This window comes from Mobula birostris, chromosome 2 (assembly GCF_030028105.1).
Source record: "Mobula birostris isolate sMobBir1 chromosome 2, sMobBir1.hap1, whole genome shotgun sequence".
Taxonomy (NCBI): Eukaryota; Metazoa; Chordata; class Chondrichthyes; order Myliobatiformes; family Myliobatidae; genus Mobula; species Mobula birostris.
The window spans coordinates 138997510-139018506 of NC_092371.1; positions in this window are offsets into that span (position 1 = coordinate 138997510).

The window sequence follows — 20997 nt, forward strand, 5'->3', positions numbered from 1 at the left end:
CAAGCTCAACACCCAAGAACCCAAGCCTCGACGATCCCGCAGCCAAGCTCAACACCCAAGAACCCAAGCCTCGACGATCCCGCAGCCAAGCTCAACACCCAAGAACCCAAGCCTCGACGATCCCGCAGCCAAGCTCAACACCCAAGAACCCAAGCCTCGACGATCCCGCAGCCAAGCTCAACACCCAAGAACCCAAGCCTCGACGATCCCGCAGCCAAGCTCAACACCCAAGAACCCAAGCCTCGACGATCCCGCAGCCAAGCTCAACACCCAAGAACCCAAGCCTCGACGATCCCGCAGCCAAGCTCAACACCCAAGAACCCAAGCCTCGACGATCCCGCAGCCAAGCTCAACACCCAAGAACCCAAGCCTCGACGATCCCGCAGCCAAGCTCAACACCCAAGAACCCAAGCCTCGACGATCCCGCAGCCAAGCTCAACACCCAAGAACCCAAGCCTCGACGATCCCGCAGTCAAACTCAACACCCAAGACCCCAGCCTCAAGCCATGTCATGTCCTTGCCTGGTTCTGGGGTCCGAGCCCGAGGCAAGACCCAGGTTCTGGGTCCTTGGCCGGTCTCAGGCTTGGAGTCCGAGCTTTGTCTTGTCTCCAAGCTCAGGCCTCTAGACCCCAGCCACGTCCTGTCCTGAAGCCATGTCATGTCCTTGCCTGTTTCTGGGGTCTGAGCCTGACGCAAGACCCAGGTTCTGGGTCCTTGTCCAGTCTTGGGCTCAGAGTCCAAGCCTTGTCTCCTAGTCCATGGTTTCTAGTCCTGGTCCCGCTTTCCCTAGCCCAAGTCTGCGCTCTCGTCCCTGCTCCTTGCCTGAATCCTGTCACGTCCTTACTCTAGTTAAGTCCTGTTCCTTGTACTTCAGTGTCTGTGTCTTGCATTTGGGTCTGTTTGCAGCACCCCCATTGTTACAGAATGTACCTCTGTGTCAGCAGTGTATGATACTAACCTATAACTCTACTATAGAATTATAGAATACTAACTTATAGCTCTACTATAGAATCAATCTCAGTGAAGGACAAAAAGTTCCAACACTTTCTCCCCACATTGTTGCACCTCAGCTCCAGCAAATGCCCTGTTCAGTTGGAACCAATCTTCAGAACTAATGGGAAGCTGTTTAGTCTATGGCTGTTACAATTAAAGCTTAGTTGTCAGTAGTGGAGCTACAACTTGTAGATAACACTTGCATTTACACCCACACACGAAGGAGCAACAAAACATTGTCAACTTTGAAGGAAATGAGAGATTGAGACTCACACCCAACACTTGCAACACCAAAACCATCTCCCAACTTGCCCCAGTGCTCCCTACTGTCTATAAGCATTTGGAGTTCATGGTGAAACCCAAGAAAACTTGGTTCACTTCCATTATTTTGGGAGATCTGCTGGCAAAAGCAGGCATTAATTATAAAATTCACTACTCTCTTTAATGCACCAGCACGAGCTTTATTCAAGTGAGGTAGAGCAAATCTGAAAATCCAGGCTTCAAATCTGACACAATACATTGTCCGCTGTGCAGCAGTGATCTCTGTCCCACCCATTTATTACATTACTCTGAGACCTGGACTTTCTGCGGACGGCATCTCCAGACCCGCATTGAAAGTCTTCCACATTCACAAGGACAAGTAGCAGTGGAAATAAAAGTCTGGCTTTATCGGCGGTGTTCACACCAAGTAAACTCCCAGCAAGACATTGAGTGGCTGCCAGACTTACTGAGAATTCCCAACAATTTCTTGTTTTATTCCAGATTCCAAACACCTTGTAGTACTTAGCTTTTTGACTATTTGCTCATCATTTTGGTGGATGGGAGTGACTGGATTGCTCAGCCCAGTTAATGCTTTGCTGCCAGTTGCGACTTGAACAGAATTTCTGCCTGGCTGCTTCAGTCCAGCCATACTGGAACAGTGCACAGTTATGGCAGAGGAGACCAAGATCCTAATATGCCTGATGAGTTCCAGTTACATCTGGTGCCGGATCACTAAGACAATTGTGTACCCAATTAAAGAAATTAGCCCTGATATTCTGCACCATTGTTCCTGGGAATCTCCTGGTTCCTAGAAACATAGAGGTGAAAGAGTAGTCAGAGAACCCAGAAGCTGTTTTTTTTAATCCTTTTCCAGATCTCCAGTTCTTCATTCAGGGAGCTGTGGAGCTCTGTAGCTTCAGGAGCTGCAGGACAAACAATGATAGGCAGGAGAGCACTAGTTGGATAAAACTGGTTGTTTCATTTTCCTCAAATCCAACAATCTAAGGTCAAACCATTGTGTTGGTTCAATTTTGTCTAAAATTAACAAGTCTGATTACAGCAGTAACCTATTTCACTTTTGAAGGCAATATTTCCTCTAGATTCTTCTGGTTTAAGATGGTGCTGGTGAAGCACAGTGATGACTTGCTGGCAGCAAAACCAACTACTAATTATTTTATCAATCACACCTTTCCTCAAAAATAACCACCACTTCCCTTTCAGAGTTGAGCTTTTAAACTGTACGACCTGGCATTTTTGTGGCTAAAGTCTCGAAGGTGCAGGGTGGTTGCTGCATGGCATGTATGGGCGGAACTGAGGTGGCAGGGCCCGGGCACGAGAATGGGGAGTGAGCCAATGTTTGGCTGCTGGAGTGGGCTTGGAGGCCATTCGAAGCAGCAGAACCAAGGTGAGGCAGAGTCGAGGCAGCTGGGCCTGGGAGCGAGGAACAAGCCAAGTTTTGTCCGATTTATGCACTAGAAAAATCAGAAAAATCGGATATGGGCATAATTGAGGTGGTGGGTCTCAGGTCCAAGGGTGGGGAGCAAGCCAATATTTGGTTGGAGGTGAATCAAAGTGGCAGAACTGAGATGAGGTAGAGCCAAAGCAGCAAGGCTCAGGCCCGAGAGTGATCTGCAAGCCGAGGTTTGAACGAATTTAGCACCGGGCCAATTTGAAAAGGTCGGATATGGGCCAAATCATGGTGACGAGTTTCTGGCCTGAGAGCATATCAAAGTGGCAGGGCCTGGATTCAAGAACAAGGATCAAAACACTATTTAGCCGATTTCAACGCCAGGTTTTCACCAGATTGAAAAGGTCAGGATGTCAGGGCTGAAGGCAAAAGATGGGCCGGTGTTCAGCTTACTGCTTTGCGAGGTTTACTCGTCTCTGCACTGAACTGAGACCGTGGCCTGCAACTACAAGCTCCTGGATCGACTGTGACTGGCTTTGTGGCTGTGTATTTCATTTCTGAATGTTATTTTCTCTTTTAATTGTTTGCATGATTTGTTTCTTTTTCTGCACATTGGGTGTTTGACGATTTTTTTCTAATGGATTCTATTGTTTTGTAGCTGCCTGTAAGGGAGACAAATCTCTAAGTTGTATGGAGTATACATACCTCGATAATAAATGAACTTTGTACCTTAGAATTTTTTTTACAGCTGCGTGCCCAATCATTGCTCTGAGTAGGAAATTTTTACGTGGCCTGAAAGCTGCAGAGCAGTTTAAAACATTATATGAACGGAAACTCCAGCTGCGCGGTAAGAAAGGCTGGGCGTGCAGGAGTATCTTAGTTGCTGTGTGGCCGCTCGCAGGCCTACCACAGAAACAGAACTACCAGCTCCTGATTTAGTTTACGCATCTACAGCAGAACAGAAGTCATGACCAGACCCTCAAATAGACATGGATTCAGGTTCTGCATTCAAATAAGGGGATTATCATAAAATCACTCTCTCGGGCACAGAACCAAAGGCAAAGATCTCAAATGTTCTTGGCCTCCTCTACTGCCGTGATTACGCCATTCTCAAGTTGAAGGATCAACACCGTATATTCTGTCTGGGTAGACTCCAACCTGATGGCGTAAATATCAATTACTCTCACTTCCAGTAATTTCTCACCCTCACCCTTCTCTCCTTTTCTATTCTCTATTTTGGATCCCCTCTTACCCCTTCTATTCTCTTCACATGTCTGTCACTTCCCGCTGGTGCCCTCTTCCTTCTGTTTTTCCTTTGGTTCACTCTCCACTCCTATCAGTTTCCTTCTTCTCCAGCCTTTTACCTTTTCCACCGATTATCTTCCAGCTTCTCACTTCATCCCCTCATCCCCACTCACTTACCTCCCCCCATACCTGGCTTCACCTCACCTTCCAGCTTGTACTCCATCTGCTTCCCTCACCTTCTCATGCTGACTTCTTCTCCCTTCCTTTCAGGTCCTGATGAAGAGTCTCAGCCTGAAATGCTGGCTCTTTATCCCTCTCCAAAGATGCTGCCTGATCTGCTGAGTTACTCCAGCATTCTGTGTATGCTACTCTCAAATATCTACATTTGTGTTGACAAACCCCCAACTTCATTTGACCTGTTAGCATCGTGCACAGGAATTAAAATTTAATCATTTTATAGGGGGTATTAAACACAATAATTTGAGGAATAATATTGGATTAAGATTTTAGGGGAGACTGTGCCCCTATTTCTCAAAATCCCCTATGTGTGGGATTCATCATATCCCTGTGTGCAGGAAAACAATTGGTTTTATTACTACTTTGAATTTAAACTTGGGGAGGTGGTGCTAATGTTTAAAAATTGGCAAAGAGCAGGCAATTGAATAAGAGTAGATCCTCCAGATTAAAAGATGGCACTTGTTCTGACAGTCTCATTCTGTGCCAAAACTCTGCGATTCTTTTTCTTGTCCACATCTCCAGCATGTGTTTATTTAGAGCAGTTCAACTGCATAGTCTGTAGGAGGAATGAATGCATCCTATTTACAGTTCTGTGTTCCATTAAACAAACATGGGCATCTGGGCTGATTAAGCAAGTGAAGACTCTTGTGCATCATCATTTGTCAGTTAAGCAACTGGGGCAGTTCATGCTCTGCTTCTACGCTGTAAACACAGTATGTATGAGAAATTTATGCACTTTAAGCCAAGGAATAGAAATTCAAAAAAAAATGATACAGAAAATCCATGAGAATTTTACATAAACTCAGTGCACTCAAAGAAGCTGCCCAACACTGGAGGGAAATAAAGATGCAATACCCAAAAATTTAGTTTACAGATGAGTCTTTTCATTAAAAAAAATAAGCCAGTAATAATTTGTTACTTCTGTTAAAACATTGCATTCTTTCCATTTTACATTCTTTTTGGTGAACACTGTAGGTGTTAGAAAAATGAAATAACCATTCTCTTGCATACACAATTTGCTATTGCTTCAAGTACAAAACTTTTGGCCAACAGTACCCAAGGGCAGGTAAAGTTTCCCTCTTAGGCAGGGGTTAATTTACTTTGAAGATGAGTGCTGTTATATTTGTCCCACAAACAATATCACTGAAACCAAATTCTAGGTTATGGAAGTGTACATATCCACTTGGTTTCCTATAACATGTTGGCATGAGCTAGTCCCATTTGCCAGCATGGAGGTCATTTACCTCTACTTTCATATCTATATATCTGTCCAAGTATTTATAAAAGTTGTAATTGTACCTGAATCTACCACTTCCTCTGGCAGCTCATACCATATCCCCACCACCCTCTATAGAACAAAATTACCTCAGATACCCCCAATACTTCATTCCCTCCTCCCACTCTTCCCACCTATGCCCTCTGGTTTTGGATTCCCTAGCCTGGAGAAAAGACTGTGGCTAGTCATCTTATCTACGCCCCTCATGATTTTATAAAACCCTGTAAAGTCACCTCTCAGCCTTCTACATTCCATGGAATAAAAATCTTAATCTACCTAACCTCTCTATAACTAAAACCCCCCAGCTCCTGTAACAGCCTTGCAAATTTTTCATGTATCCCTTCCAGTTTAATAGCATCCTTCCTACAGAAAGGTGACCAGAAGTTTTAACTATGAGGAGCATTTAATGGCTCTAGGCCTGTACTCACTAAAGTTTAGTAGAAAGAGCGGGGATCTCATTGAAGCCTACTGAATATTGAAAGGCCTAGACAGAGAAGACGTGAAGTGAATATTTCATATAGTGGGCAATCCTAGGACCAGAAGGCACAGCCTTAAAATAGAGGGACGTCCATTTAGAATAGAGATGAGAAGGAATTTCTTTAGCCAGTGAATCTGTGGAATTCATTGCCACAGCCAGCTGTGGAGGCCAAGTCCTTGAGAATATTTAAGGCAGAGGTTCATAGGTTCTTGGTAAGTCAGGGCATCAAAGGTTATGGGGAGAAGGCAGGAGAATGGGCTTGAGAGGGATAATAAATCAGCCATGGTGGAATGGTGAAGCAGACCCAATGGGCTGAGTGGCCTAATTCTGCTCCTATGTCTTGGGATAAAATAGGCCAAAGTAGTATGGTTTTCTTGAGTGGAAATCTTGCCTGACAAGCCTTTTGGAATTCTAAATTTCAACGTTCAAAGTAAAATTTATTATCAGGGTACATACACGTCACCACGTACAAACCTAAGATTCTTTTTCTGCAGACTTACTTATCAATTCTATAGAACAGTAGCATAAACTGTAAACATCAGAAACTGTTAATTGTCAACAAACTGTGCAAATGCAGATATACAATAAATAATGAGCATGAAATAAAAATATAACAGAGTCCTTAAATGAGTATAGCTATCCCCTTTTGTTCAAAAGCTTGATGGTTGAGGGGTAGTAACTGTTCTTGAACCTGGTAGTGTGAGTCCTGAGGCACCTGTACCTTCTACCTGATGGCATCAGTGAAGAAGGAGCAAGGCCTGTGTGGTGAGGCTCTTTGATGATGGATGCTGCTTTTCTTTTTCTTTTTTTTTCTTTTTTGCGTGTGCCTGCGTGCGTGATTCTGTGCATGCGTGTCTGCGTGTGCGTGCATGCACCTCTGTGCATGTCCATCTGCGTGTGCGTGTGTACGTCCGTGATGATGCCTTTTTCATGGCTTTTTACAAGGTGCGGAGCAAGAGAGAGAGACTGTGTGGCGCGCCACTCCTCTCAGAGACATGTTTGCAGTATTTTCCTTTTATTTTATGAGGTAGAGTTGCAATCTCGACACTCAACCCAGCACGGATGGAAAGCGTATTCGGAGTGGACCCGACTGGTTTCGAACCCGGCAACCTCCGCTCCCGGGTCCTGCACCGATGTCATTGTGTCGCCAGCCAGCCCAGTATGCTACTTTTCTATAGCAACATTTCATGTAGATGTGCTCAGTGGTTGGAAGGGTTTTACCTGTGATGTACTAGGCTGAATCCATTAACTTTTGTAGGATTTTTCTCTCAAAGGCATTGGTGTTCCCATACTAAGCCATAATGCAGCCAGTCAGCACTTTCCACTACACACCTATAGAGGTTTGCCAAGGTTTTTGATGACATCCCAAAGCTCCTGAGGAAGCAGAGACGCTGTCATGCTTTCTTCGCAATAATATTTCTATGATGGGTCCAAGACAGGTCCTCTGAGGTAGTGACACCCAGGAATTTAATGTTACTGACTCCCTCCACCTCTGCTCCTCCGATGATTACTGGCTCATGGGTGTCTGGGTCCCTCTCCTGAAGTCTACAATCAGGTCCTTATTCTTATTGACATTGAGTAGGAGGTTAATTGCACCACTCAGCCAAATGTTCAGTCTCCCTCTTGTATGCTGATTCATCACCCCCTTTTCTACAGGCCACAACAGCGGTGTCATCAGCAAACTGGTACATGATGTTGGAGCTGTACTAAACCATATAGTCACAGGCGTAAAGTGAATGGGGGGGGGGGGTGCTAAGCACTCATCTCTGTGGTGCTCCTGTGCTGATGGAGATTGTGGAGGAGATGGCTTTGCCAATCTGAACTGACTGGGGCCTACAAGTGAGGAAATCTAGAATCCAGTGAGGAAATAACAAGCAGGATAGACAAAGGAGAAATAATGGATGCTGTTTACTTGGATTTTCGAAAGGTCCTTGACAAGGTGTCTTATATGAGGCTGCTTAAAAAGATAAGTTGTTCCACAGGCATCGGTGTGGGACCATTTCTTTTCATGTTATATGTCAATGATCTTGAGAACATAATTGATGGTTTTGTGGCCAAGTTAGCAGATATTACAAAGGTTGGTATAGAGGGAGATAATGTTGAGGAAAGAAGGGGCCTGCAGGAGGATTTGGGCAAGTTAGGAGAATGAGTAAAGAATTGGCAGATGGAATGTGGTGTAGGAAGGTGCATGGTCATGCACTTTGGTAGAAGGAATAAAGGCATAAACTATTTTCCAAACAGGTAGAAATTCACCAATCAGAGGTGCAAAGGGACTTGGGAGTCCACGTGCAGAATTCACTGAAGGTTAACTTGTGGGTTAAGTTGGTGGTAAGGAATGCAAATGCAATGTTAGCATCCATTTCAAGAGGACTAGGATATAAAAGTAAGGATGTAATGCTGAGGCTTTATAAGGCATTGATCAGACTGCACTTGGAGTATTGTGAGCAATTATGGGCCCCTTATCTAAGAAAAGACGTGCTGGCATTGGAGAAGGTCCAGAGGAGGTTTTCAAGAATGATTCCAGAAATGGAGAGTTAGTGTAGGTGGAGCATTTGGTGGCTCTGTGCCTGTACTCATTAGAGTTTAGATGAATGACAGAGGGGATCTCATTGAAACCTACCAAATACTAAAAAGCCTGGTTAGAGCAGATGTGGAGAGGATGTTTCTTATAGTCTAGTACTAAAGGGCATATGCCTCAGAATAAATGGACATTCCTTTAGAACAGAGATGAGGAGGAATTCCTTTAGCCAGAGAATGGTAAATCTATGGAATTCATTACTGGAGACAGCTGTGAAAGCCAAGTCATTGGGTATATTTCAAGCAGATGTTGACAGGTTCCTGATTAGTCAGGGCATCAAAGGTTATGGGGAGAAGGGAGGAGAATGGGTTTCAGAGGGATAATAAATTAGCCATGATAGAGTGGCGGAGCAGATTTGATGGTCCAAAAAGCCTAATTTTGTTCCTCTGTCTAATGGTTTTTTGGTCTTATACACTCAGTGGCCAATTTATTTAGTACCTCCTGTATCTAATTAAGTGGCTACTGAGTGTATGCTTGTGGTTTTCTGCTGTTGTAGTCATTCACTTCAAGGTTTGATGAGTTGTGCGTTCAGGAATGTTCTCCTGTTGTAATGTATGGTTATTTGAGTTACTGTTGCTTTCCAGTCAGCTTAAACCAGTCCAGCCATTCTCCTCTGACCTCATTCATCAATAAGGCATTTTTACCCACAGAATTGACACTCGCTGGATTTTACTTTGTTTTTTGCACCATTCTCTGTAAACTCTAGAGACTGTTGTGTGTGAAAATCCCAGGAGATCAGCAGTTTCTGAGATACTCAAACCACGCTGTCTTCCACCAACAATCATTCCATGGTCAATCATTTTATGAACTTAGAATCAATCTATGTATATGAGCCATCTTATGCACATACAGTGGCATGAAAAGTTTGGACACCCCTGCTCAAAATTTCTGTTACTGTGAATAGCTAAGCGAGTAAAAGATGACCTGATTTCCAAAAGGCATAAAGTTAAAGATGACACATTTCTTTAATATTTTAAGCAAGAAAACATTTTTATTTCCATCTTTTACAGTTTCAAAATAACAAAAAAGGAAAAGGGCCTGAAGCAAAAGTCTGGGCACCCTGCATGGTCAGTACTTAGTATCACAGCTTGTAAATGCTTTCTGTAGCCAGCTAAGAGTCTTCCAGTTCCTGTTTGGGGGATTTTCATCCTTGCAAAGGGCTTCTAGTTCTGTGAGGTTCTTGGTCCGTCTTGCATGCACTGCTCTTTTGAGGTCTATCCACAGATTTTCAATGATGTTTAGGTTGGGGGACTCTGAGGGCCATGGCAAAACCTTCAGTGCTTGCGCCTCTTGAGGTAGTCCATTATGGATTTTGAGGTGTGTTTAGGATCATTATCCTGTTGTAGAACCCATTCTCTTTTCATCTTCAGCTTTTTTACAGACGGTGTTCGCTTTCAGAATTTGCTGGTATTTAATTGAATTCATTCTTCCCTCTACCAGTGAAATGTTTCCCATGCCACTGGCTGCAACACAAGCCCAAAGCATGTTTGATCCACCTCCGTGCTCAACAGTTGGAGAGGTGTTCTTTTCGTGAAATTCTGCACCCTTTTTTCTCCAAACATACCTTTGCTCATTGCAGCCAAAAAGTTCTATTTCAACTTTATCAGTCCACAGGACTTGTTTCCAAAATGCATCAGGCTTGTTTAGATATTCCTTTGCAAACTTCTGACACTGAATTTTGTGGCGAGGATGCAGGAAAGGTTTTCTTCTGATAACTCTTCCATGAAGGTCATATTTGTGCAGGTGTCACTGCACAGTAGAACAACGCACCACCACTCCAGAGTCTGCTAAATCTTCCTGAAGGTCTTTTGTAGTCAAACAGGGATTTTGATTTGCCTTTCTAGCAATCCTATGTGCAGTTCTCTCCGAAAGTTGTCTTGGTCTTCCAGACCTCAACTTGACCTCCACCATTCCTGTTAACTGCTATTTCTTAATTACATTACGAATTGAGGAAATGGCTACCTGAAAATACTTTGCTATCTTTTTATAGCCTTCTACTGCTTTGTGGGCATCATTTATTTTAATTTTCAGAGTGCTAGGCAGCTGTTCAGAGGAGCCCATGGCTGTTGATTGTTGGGACAAGGTTTGAGGAGTCAGGGTATTTATAAACCTTTGAAATTTGCATCACCTGGCCTTTCCTAACGATGACTGTGAACAAGCCATAGCCCTAACAAGCTAATTAAGGTCTGAAACCTTGGTAAAAGTTATCTGACAGCTCAAATCTCTTGGGGTGCCCAAACTGTTGCATGGTGTTCCTTTCCTTTTTTTCACTCTAAAATTGTACAAAACAAAATAATACACTAATCTTGCTTAAAATGTTGAAAAGAATGTTTCATCTTTAACTTTATGACTTTTGGAGATCAGTTCACCTTCTACTCACTTAACTATTCACAGTAACAGAAATCTTGACCAGGGGTGCCCAAACTTTTGCATGCCACTGTGTATTTATTGTGGGGGGTTTTTTGTGCTGCATCAGAATAACAATTATCTCACTATCCTACTGGAAATTAAATTAAGCAATCTTGAAAGTTACTTAGATAATATTTCTTCCCCATTTTGATGTTTGGTATGAACAACTGAACCTCTTGACCATGTCTGCACGTTTTCACGCATTGAGTTGTTGCCACGTGATTGGCTGATTAGATATGTATATTCATGAGCAGATATACAGGCATACCTAATATAGTGGCCACTGAGTGTAAATCATAGCTAACAGTGAATCTAACACCAATTTCTGTGGGACACAGATGGTCACAGGCTCCTGTCTGAAATATTACCCTCTACCACCACCTTCTGACACCCTCACTGTGTAATTGTTGCTGCCTCTATTTTAAAAAAAGATAGTGAAGTCAAAACAGGGAACTATGGACCAGTCAGCCTAAAATCTGTGGTGGGAAAGTCACTGGAGGGAATTAGGAGAGACAGGATCTATCCATTTGGAAAGACAAGGACTGATTAGGGATAGTCAGGGATGGCATTGTGTGCAGGAAAATGTGTCTCACAAATTTGATTGGGATTTTTGAAGGGGTGACCAGAAGATTGAGGAGAGCAAAATAGTAGACACTATCTTCTTAGACTTCAGAAGGCCTTTTACATCTTGCATGATACATTGGTCCAGAATGTAGGATCACGTGGGGTCTGTGAGAGCTAATCAGTAGGATACAAAACTGACCTGGTGTAAAGAGGGAGAAGGTAGTCGCGGAAGGTTGTTTTTCACAGATTGGAGACCTGTGATCAATGGTATTAATAACCTGGATGACAATGCAATTGGCATGATTAGAAAGTTTGTGGATGACACCAAAACTGGTGATATATTGGACAGTGAAGAAGGTTATCTAAGGTTACAAAAGGGCCTAGATGAACTGAGAGAGGCGACAATGAATAGCAAATGGACTTTAACTCAATCAAATGTAAAGTGTTGCATTTCGGCATGTTAAACCTGGGCAGCAGTTGCACAGAAAGTGGTAGGATCCTGCAGAGTGTTGTAGAACAGAGGGACCTAGGGGGCACAAGTTCATCATTGTCTGAAAGTGGCGACACAGGTAGACAAGGGAATAAAGAAGATATTTGATTTGTTTACCTATGTTGGTCAGGGCACTGAGTGTAAGAGTTAAGACGTCATTTTACAACTGTATATTAGTGAGACTATATTTTGTGCATTGTTTGAAGTTCTGGTTACCTAGCTTTAGGAAGGATAACATTAGGCTGGAATGGGTACAGGTAAGATTCACACCAGGACTGGATAGCTTCAGTTCAAATGAGTGATTGAATAGGCTACAGCGTTTTTCCCTGGAGCGGAGCAGGGGGAGGGATGAACTTGTAGAAATATATAGAATCATGAGGGACATAGATAAGGTGAATTATCACGGCCTTTTCTCCAGGAATCTAAAACTTGAGGACATAGACTTAAATTGAGGGGGAAGATTTTAAAAAGGACCCAATGGAAAAATTTTTCACACAGAGTGTAGTGAACATGTGGAATGAGCTGCCAGAGGAAGTGATAGTAATGGGTGCAGTTCCAAGTTTTAAAGCCATTTGGGCAAGTATATGGACAGGAAAGGTTCAGAGAGACATGGGCCAAATTTAGGCAAATGGGACTAGCTCAGGTGGTCAACTTGATTAGCATGGATGAGTTGGGCCACAGGGCCTGTTTCTGTGCTCTATGGCTTTGACAAAAACAACTCTTGAAATCCTTTGTTTATAAAGCTTTTGGGCGTAATCTGACACAATGACAGGCAGTCTATTACTAAAAGGCTTCCTTAAGTTCATTTCAAAGCTACGATATTCGTACCTTGATTTGATATAGAAACATAGAAACATAGAAAACCTGCAGCACAATACATGCCCTTAGGCCCACAAAGCTGTGCCGAAATGTCCGTACCTTAGAAATTATCTAGGGTTATCCAAAGCCCTCTATTTTTCTGAGCTCCATGTACCTGTCCAGGAGTCTCTTAAAAGACCCTATTGTTTCTGCCTCCACCACCGTCGCCGGCGGCCCGTTCCACACACTCACCAATCTCTGCTTAAAAGACTTACCCCTGACATCTCCTCTGTGCCTACTTCCAAGCATCTTAAAACTGTACCCTCTTGTGCTAGCCATTTCAGCCCTGGGGAAAAGCCTCTGACTATCCACACGATCAATGCCTCTCATCATCTTATACACCTCTATCAGGTGTCCTCTCATCCTCCGTCGCTCCAAGGAAAAAAGGCCAAGTTCACTCAACCTATTCTCATAAGGCATGTTCCCCAATCCAAGCAATATCCTTGTAAATCTCCTCTGCACCCTATCTACGGTTTCCACATCCTTCCTATAGTGAGGCGACCAGAACTGAGCACAGTACTCCAAGTGGGGTCTGACCAGGGTCCTATATAGCTGCACCATTACTTCTCGGTTCCTAAACTCAATCCCACGATTGATGAAGGCCAATCACCGTATGCCTCCTTAACCACAGAGTCAACCTGTGTAGCAGCTTTGAGTGTCCTATGGACTTGGACCTCAACCTCCACACTGCCAAGAGTCTTACCATTAATACTATATTCTATCATCATATTTAAATTACCAAAATGAATCATGTCACACTTATCTGGGTTGAACTACATCTGCCACTTTTCAGCCTAGTTTTGCATCCTATCAAAGTCCCGCTGTAGCCTCTGACAGCCCTCCAAACCATCCACAACACCTCCAACCTTTGTATCATCAGCAAATTTACTAACCCATCCCTCTACTTCCTCATCCGGGTCATTTATAAAAATCACAAAGAGAGGAGATCCCAGAACAGATCCCTGCTCAGGGATCTCCATGCAGAATATGACCCGTCTACAACTACTCTTTGCCTTCTGTGGGCAAGCCAGTTCTGGATCCACAAAGCAATGTCCCCTTGGATCCCATGCCTCCTTACTTCCTCAATAAGCCTTGCATGGGGTACCTTATCAAATGCCTTGCTGAAATCCATATACGCTACATCTACGGCTCTACCTTCATCAATGTGTTTAGTCACATCCTCAAAAAATTCAATCAGACTCGTAAGGCATGACCTGCCTTTGACAAAGCCATGCTGGCTATTCCTAATCATATTATGCCTTTCCAAATGTTCATAAGTCCTGCCTTTCAGGATCTTCTCCATCAACTTACCAACCACTGAAGTAAGGCTCACTGGCCTACGATTTTCTGGACTTTCTCTACTCCCTTTCTTGAATAATGGAAACACATCTGCAACCCTCCAATCCTCCAAAACCTCTTCTATCCCCATTGATGATACATAGATCATCGTCAGAGGCCCAGCCATCTTCTCCCTCGCCTCCCACAGTAGCCTGGGGTACATCTCGCCCAGTCTCGGTGACTTATCCAACTTGATGCTTTCCAAAAGCTCCAGTACATCATCTTTCTTAACCTCTATATGCCCAAGCTTTTCAATCCACTGTAAGTCATCCCTACAATCACCAAGATTCTTTTCCGCAGTGAATACTGAAGCAAAGTACTCATTATGTACCTCTGCTATCTCCTCCGGTTCATACACACTTTTCCACTGCCACACTTGATTGGTCCTATTCTCTCACATCGTATCCTCTTGCTCTTCACATACTTGTAGAATGCCTTGAGGTTTCCTTAATCCTGTCCACCAAGGCCTTCTCATGGCCTCTTCTGGCTCTCCTAATATCTTTCTTAAACTCCTTCCTGCTAGCCTTATAATCTTCTAGATCTCTATCATTACCTAGTTTTTTGAACCTTTCGTAAGCTCTTGGTTTCTTCTTGACTAGATTTACAGCAGCCTTTGTACACCATGGTTCCTGTACCCTACCATTCTTTCCCTGTCTCATTGGAAGGTACCTATGCAGAACTCCACACAAATACCCCCTGAACATTTGCCACATTTCTTCCATACTTTTCCCTGAGAATATCTATTTCCAATTTATGCTTCCAAGTTCTTGCCTGATAGCCTCATATTTCCCCTTATTCCAATTAAACGCTTTCCTATCTTGGAGTTGATAGAATTATTTTTGTTTATTATCATTGTTGTGGAGGTGGTACAGTTCTTCAGATTATTCTCCAGTTTGTCTCTGTCCTGAGTAGTAATTGAGTTGAGACTGTCGTTCTTTGCAGGACCTAAGGAGCTTATGCATGACTTGAGCATTGTATGTCAACATTGTTCTACTTAGACTGCACTACTGATTTTTGTTATGTACAACAAAACAAGGAAATAAATTAAGTTATTCCTTTAGAACAACTCTTATAATTGAGCCCTTTAGCAAGCATGAACCAATGGTTTATTTTGATTAAAGATAGCTACTGAAATGGACCAGAGATGAGAGATCAAGCTAAACTCCTTTTATCACACTAAATAACCTTACATGGGTAGGATGGGCCAAATGTTGTAAATCTGTGAATTTAAGGAAAAGATTTCACAACCACAAGGGGAAGAAAACAACTCCGAATGGAGGAAACAAGAAGTGAAATTGCAGCGGTAGCCTGGAAGTAAAACAGCAAGAGCTGAAAACACTCAGTTTGTCAGGCAGCACACATGCAGAAAGGAAGATAAAGTTAATATCTCAAATCAACAATCTTTTATTCAATTTCTAAAATCCCATTGGCCAGAAACACTAACCTTATCTTCCTCTCTGTATACATGCTTCTTTGAAAGACCATAGTGTGTGGTTGCAATGCATTAACAGCTTGGTGCTATCTCCTAGGTCTAGAAATGCTCTGATTGCCTGCGGGAGAAAGAATGGAAATATAGCATTTTAAAATCTGACACCAAAATGGTGTAATACCATTGCAGTGTATTTAATATTTCAGTAGTATCTGAGTAATATGTTTCGATAAAGCATTCTTGGTCATTTAAATAATTCATTAAGGATTATATGTAAAAATAAATGAATTGAATATGTCATGACACTACCACAGCATACATGTATGCCTTGCTTAAACTAAAAATGAAACTAAAACGTTATTCATGGCTCCACGTTTTTGCTTTCAATTGGTTTGATGTTTTGGAGTTACAAAACATAACAGTGGGAATGAGGAAGTTTTAAATTAATTGCTCCAGCCAAACCAGCCAAAATGAGCATTGCTGATGTTGTGAAAGGAATGCAATAGCATTTAGAACTGAAGCTATTGCTGATTGCAAAATGCTTTAGGTTTCACAAGCAGAATCAACTTACGTGGCTGAATTGAACAGATTGTCTGAGCATTGTCAGTTCAGTGCTGGGCTTAATGAAGCATTGAGAGGTCATTTAGTTTGTGGAAACTTACAAGAAAGATTTCAAAAATAGCTCCTAAATGAAGTACAACTCACATTTAAAAGAGCAGTTACAGTAGCTGTATCAGTGGAAACAGCAGACAGAGAGGCAATTGAATTGCAGTCAGCAGTGAAAGTGATTGTGAACAAAATTGCAGCATCTAAACAGAAACAGGCTAAGCCAAAGAAATTGTGTTATGTTTGTGGCAGGTGCTCACATACACCAGACCTCTGCAAATTTAAAAGTCAAACTTGCAGAAAATGTAACAACATAGGATATATACAAGAAAGCATCGCACAAACAGTAATAAGTGGACTGTACAGGCAAGAGAAAAGGCTTAGAAGTAAAGTTCCAGATTCAGAAAAAGAACTAATCTGTATGCTGTTGAAGAAAAATCTGATAATGATGAGAGTGATACAAGACTGGGTAGCCTAAAGATTTATAACACAAAAATTAACAATAGACAAGTAATATGGCTTACACCAGAAGTGAATGGCAAATTAATTAAAATGGAATTGGACAGTGACTCAGCTGTTTCAGTCATTCCACAGAATGAGTTTGAACAGCGTTTCAAAGAAACTGAACTGAAGCCTGCAGATAACACACATCAAAGTTGCTGGTGAACGCAGCAGGCCAGGCAGCATCTGTAGGAAGAGGTGCAGTCGATGTTTCAGGCCGAGACCCTTCGTCAGGACTAACTGAAGGAAAAGTGAGTAAGGGATTTGAAAGTTGGAGGGGGAGGGGGAGATCCAAAATGATAGGAGAAGACAGGAGGGGGAGGGATGGAGCCAAGAGCTGGACAGGTGATTGGCAAAAGGGGATACGAGAGGATCATGGGACAGGAGGTCCGGGAAGAAAGACGGGGGGGGGGGAACCCAGAGGATGGGCAAGAGGTATATTCAGAGGGACAGAGGGAGAAAAAGGAGAGTGAGAGAAAGAATGTGTGCATAAAAATGAGTAACAGATGGGATACGAGGGGGAGGTGGGGCCTTAGCGGAAGTTAGAGAAGTCGATGTTCATGCCATCAGGTTGGAGGCTACCCAGACGGAATATAAGGTGTTGTTCCTCCAACCTGAGTGTGGCTTCATCTTTACAGTAGAGGAGGCCGTGGATGGACATGTCAGAATGGGAATGGGATGTGGAATTAAAATGTGTGGCCACTGGGAGATCCTGCTTTCTCTGGCGGACAGAGCGTAGATGTTCAGCAAAGCGGTCTCCCAGTCTGCGTTCGGGTCTTGCCAATATATAAAAGGCCACATCGGGAGCACCGGACGCAGTATATCACCCCAGTCGACTCACAGGTGAAGTGTTGCCTCACCTGGAAGGACTGTTTGGGGCCCTGAATGGTGGTAAGGGAGGAAGTGTAAGGGCATGTGTAGCACTTGTTCCGCTTACACGGATAAGTGCCAGGAGGGAGATCAGTGGGGAGGGATGGGGGGGACGAATGGACAAGGGAGTTGTGTAGGGAGCGATCCCTGCGGAATGCAGAGAGAGGGGGGGAGGGAAAGATGTGCTTAGTGGTGGGATCCCGTTGGAGGTGGCAGATATATGAAGCCTGCAGATATCCAATTAAGAGCTTATACTGGTAAAAAGGCAACTCCTGTGTGAATGATATTCAGAAGAGTGAAATACAACAACTAACAAGCCGCACTGAGCTTATATGTGGTTAAAACAATTGAGACAGCATTGCAGGCTACAATTGGCTGAGACAACTGCAACTTGATTGGAGATCCATCCACCATTTGCCTGCCACATCCCCTGCAATAGACAACTGAAAGCAAATTAAGTAAGGTTCTAGCTGAATCCATAGCAGTGTTCAAGGACGGCATTGGAGAACTCAATCAAGGGTAAAATTGTGTTAAATGAAAATGTCACACCCAAGTTTTACAAAGCCCATCTGGTTCCTTACACCATCCATGATAAAGTAGTTAGTGAACTAGATTGTATGGAGGCTGAAGAAATTCTTTTAACTTTGAGAGGAGCCCATGGGCAATGCCAGTGGCCCTGGTAGCCAAGTAGAATGGGTCTGTCAGGATCTGTGGTGGTTTTAATGTCATCATCAACCCAGTACTGAAAGTAGATCAATACCCTCTGCCTGGGATAGAGGATATCTTTGCAGACCTTTCTGGAGGGAAACACTTCAACAAAGTGGACTTAGCTGAGGTCTAGCTACAGATGGAGATTGAAGAAGAGCCCAAAGTGTTTCTCACCATAAACACTCGCTAAGGGCTTTATTGCTATAATAGGCTTATTTATGGAGAAGCATCTGCACCTGCACTCTGGCAGAAAGCTATGGACCAGGTGCTGCAAAGTGCGCAGGCCTCAGCTTACCTTGTTACTGGTGAGAGATGCAAGGAATGTCTGCAAAATCTTAAGATAGTATTGAAAAGATTAGAAGATCATGAGCTCAGAGTACAATGCAACAAGTGTGAATCCTTTAAGTATTGCATCACTTACTACGGTCACACCATCGACACACAAGGATTACATAAATGTGTTGAGAAAAATTCAAGCAATGGTGGATGCCCCAAGGCTAAAGGACATGTCACAGGTGTGGTCTTTTTTTAGTATTTGTCAATTACTATAACAGGTTCCTGCCAAACCTGGCTACGGTACTCCATCCCTTGAATTCATCACTACAGATCAGGAAGAAATGGCAATGAACAAAGCAGTGTGAGGTGGTTTTCCAAAAAGTAAAGGAAATGGTGACATCAGACACCTGTGATGCCTCGTCTTATGGTAAAAGTGCAGTCTTGTCACATGTTGTTAGTGATGGAAGTGAATGCCCTGCATCCTTGGCATCACATTCACTCGTCACTGCAGAGAAAAATTATGCAGAGATGGACAGAGAGGCCTTTAGTCTAGTTTAGGCTATAGAGCATTCCAACCAACACTTGTATAGAAGAGAATTTACCCTCATTACTGATCATCAACCACTGGTGTCTATTTTCAATCCACAGAAGGGTGTTCCACTGACAGCAGCAGCACAAATGCAGAGATGGGCTCTTTCTTGGAGGACACAATTACAAGATCAAATTCAGGAAGCTGGCTAATTATGGAAATGCTGATGGATTGTCCGTTTACCCTTGCAAAAGGAAATTCCTAAAAATTTACAAAAGAGGGCGCTCCTCTTTGCACATTCTCCCTAAGGCAAATTGAAAGTCTCCCTGTTAGGGCAGAGATGATCCAAAGGGAAACCAGAAAAGACCCCACACTCTCTCAGGTCTACATGGCTACTTAAATGTGCAGTAGAAATCCCAGTCTCCCCATTTTTATCACTGCCGGATGAATTTGCCCTTGATGGAAGTTGTCTTATGTGGGGATTGAGAGTTGTTGTACCATCAAAGCTGAGAGCTGAAGTATTGGAGGAGCTACATGCCAGTCATCTAGGCATAGTCAAAATAAAAACATTAGCTTGAAGTCTGCAGATTGAGCAGATTGCCATGCACTGTTTGTGATGCCAGCCCATCCAGAAGATGACAAGAGCAGCGCTTCTCCATCCCTAGGAATAGTCTGCATTGACCTGGCAGAGGATTCATGTCAATTTTGTCAGCATGGGCATAAATTTCTGGATTAGTAGTGGATGCAGCTATAAAGTGGCCAGAAGTATTCCCAATAGATTCCACTACAGATTTGCGTACTGTTGACGTGCTGAGAAGCCTCTTCTGAAGGGCTGATGTTCCAAAACACTTAGTCAGTGACAATGGACCACAGTTTGTTGTGGAACAATTTCAGTCATTCCTAAAAATGCATGGAATAAGGCATATTACATCTGCACTGTACCACCCAGCTACAAATGACTTGGCAGGAAGGTTTGTCCAGAGTCCAAAGAACACACTGTGAGCAATGTCAGCAGAACACACTACACTAAAAAGGAATCAGAAGTTTGCCAATTTTCTCCTTAAAGACCATAATGCAGCACACTCCACGCCAACAACTCACCAGTTATGCTCTTCATGGGTCATCCCTTAAGACCACAATTGGATCTCCTCAAACCTAATTTCAGAAGGAGTATAAACAGCTGAGAAGCCTCCTCAAGCAAGGAGATTTGATATTTCACTCCTGGATAAGCAGACTTGGCGAGGGTCTACAGAGGGTACTCAGAAAGATTAAGAGCAGAATGGACCACTCTCCTACACAGTGAAGATTGAGCCTGATATCATCTGGTGATGACACATTGATCACTTAAGGAGAGTAAAGTCAATTGTTAGAGAATAAAAGCAGCCAGAGCTATCAGAACCTCTGCCCGCAGTCCCAGAGTCAACTCCTAGAGCCACCACAGAGGAAGCTACAGGGTCTGGGATTCTTTCACCTGCCAAGCCGAGTGATCCCCCTTGTCAGGAAAAACATTATCCCACAAGGGTAAGAAAGCCTCCATAGAGATTAAATCTTCAGGCCTGAAATCAACAATTTAAATTTTGCTATGCTGTGGATGTCTTTATAATAGTTGCATTATACAGAAACCACCATCTGCCAATTTAGGAATCGGACACAAATGCAATGAATGCATCACCACTTAGAGTTGTGACTATGCTCCCAGATGAGTACAGTTAACAGAAATAACCTTACATCATGTGCATTTGCAATGCAATCTGTCCTCTGTGGCCTGCAATCAAAAAGTGATGAAGTTACACATATGCTTTTACTCTAAGCAACACCCATAAAATGCTGGAGAGACTCAGCAGGCCAAGCAGCATCTATGGAAAAGTGTAAACAGTCAACGTTTCAGGCCGAGATCTTTCATCAGAATCAGAAAAAAGTTGAGATGTTAGAAGAAGGTCGGG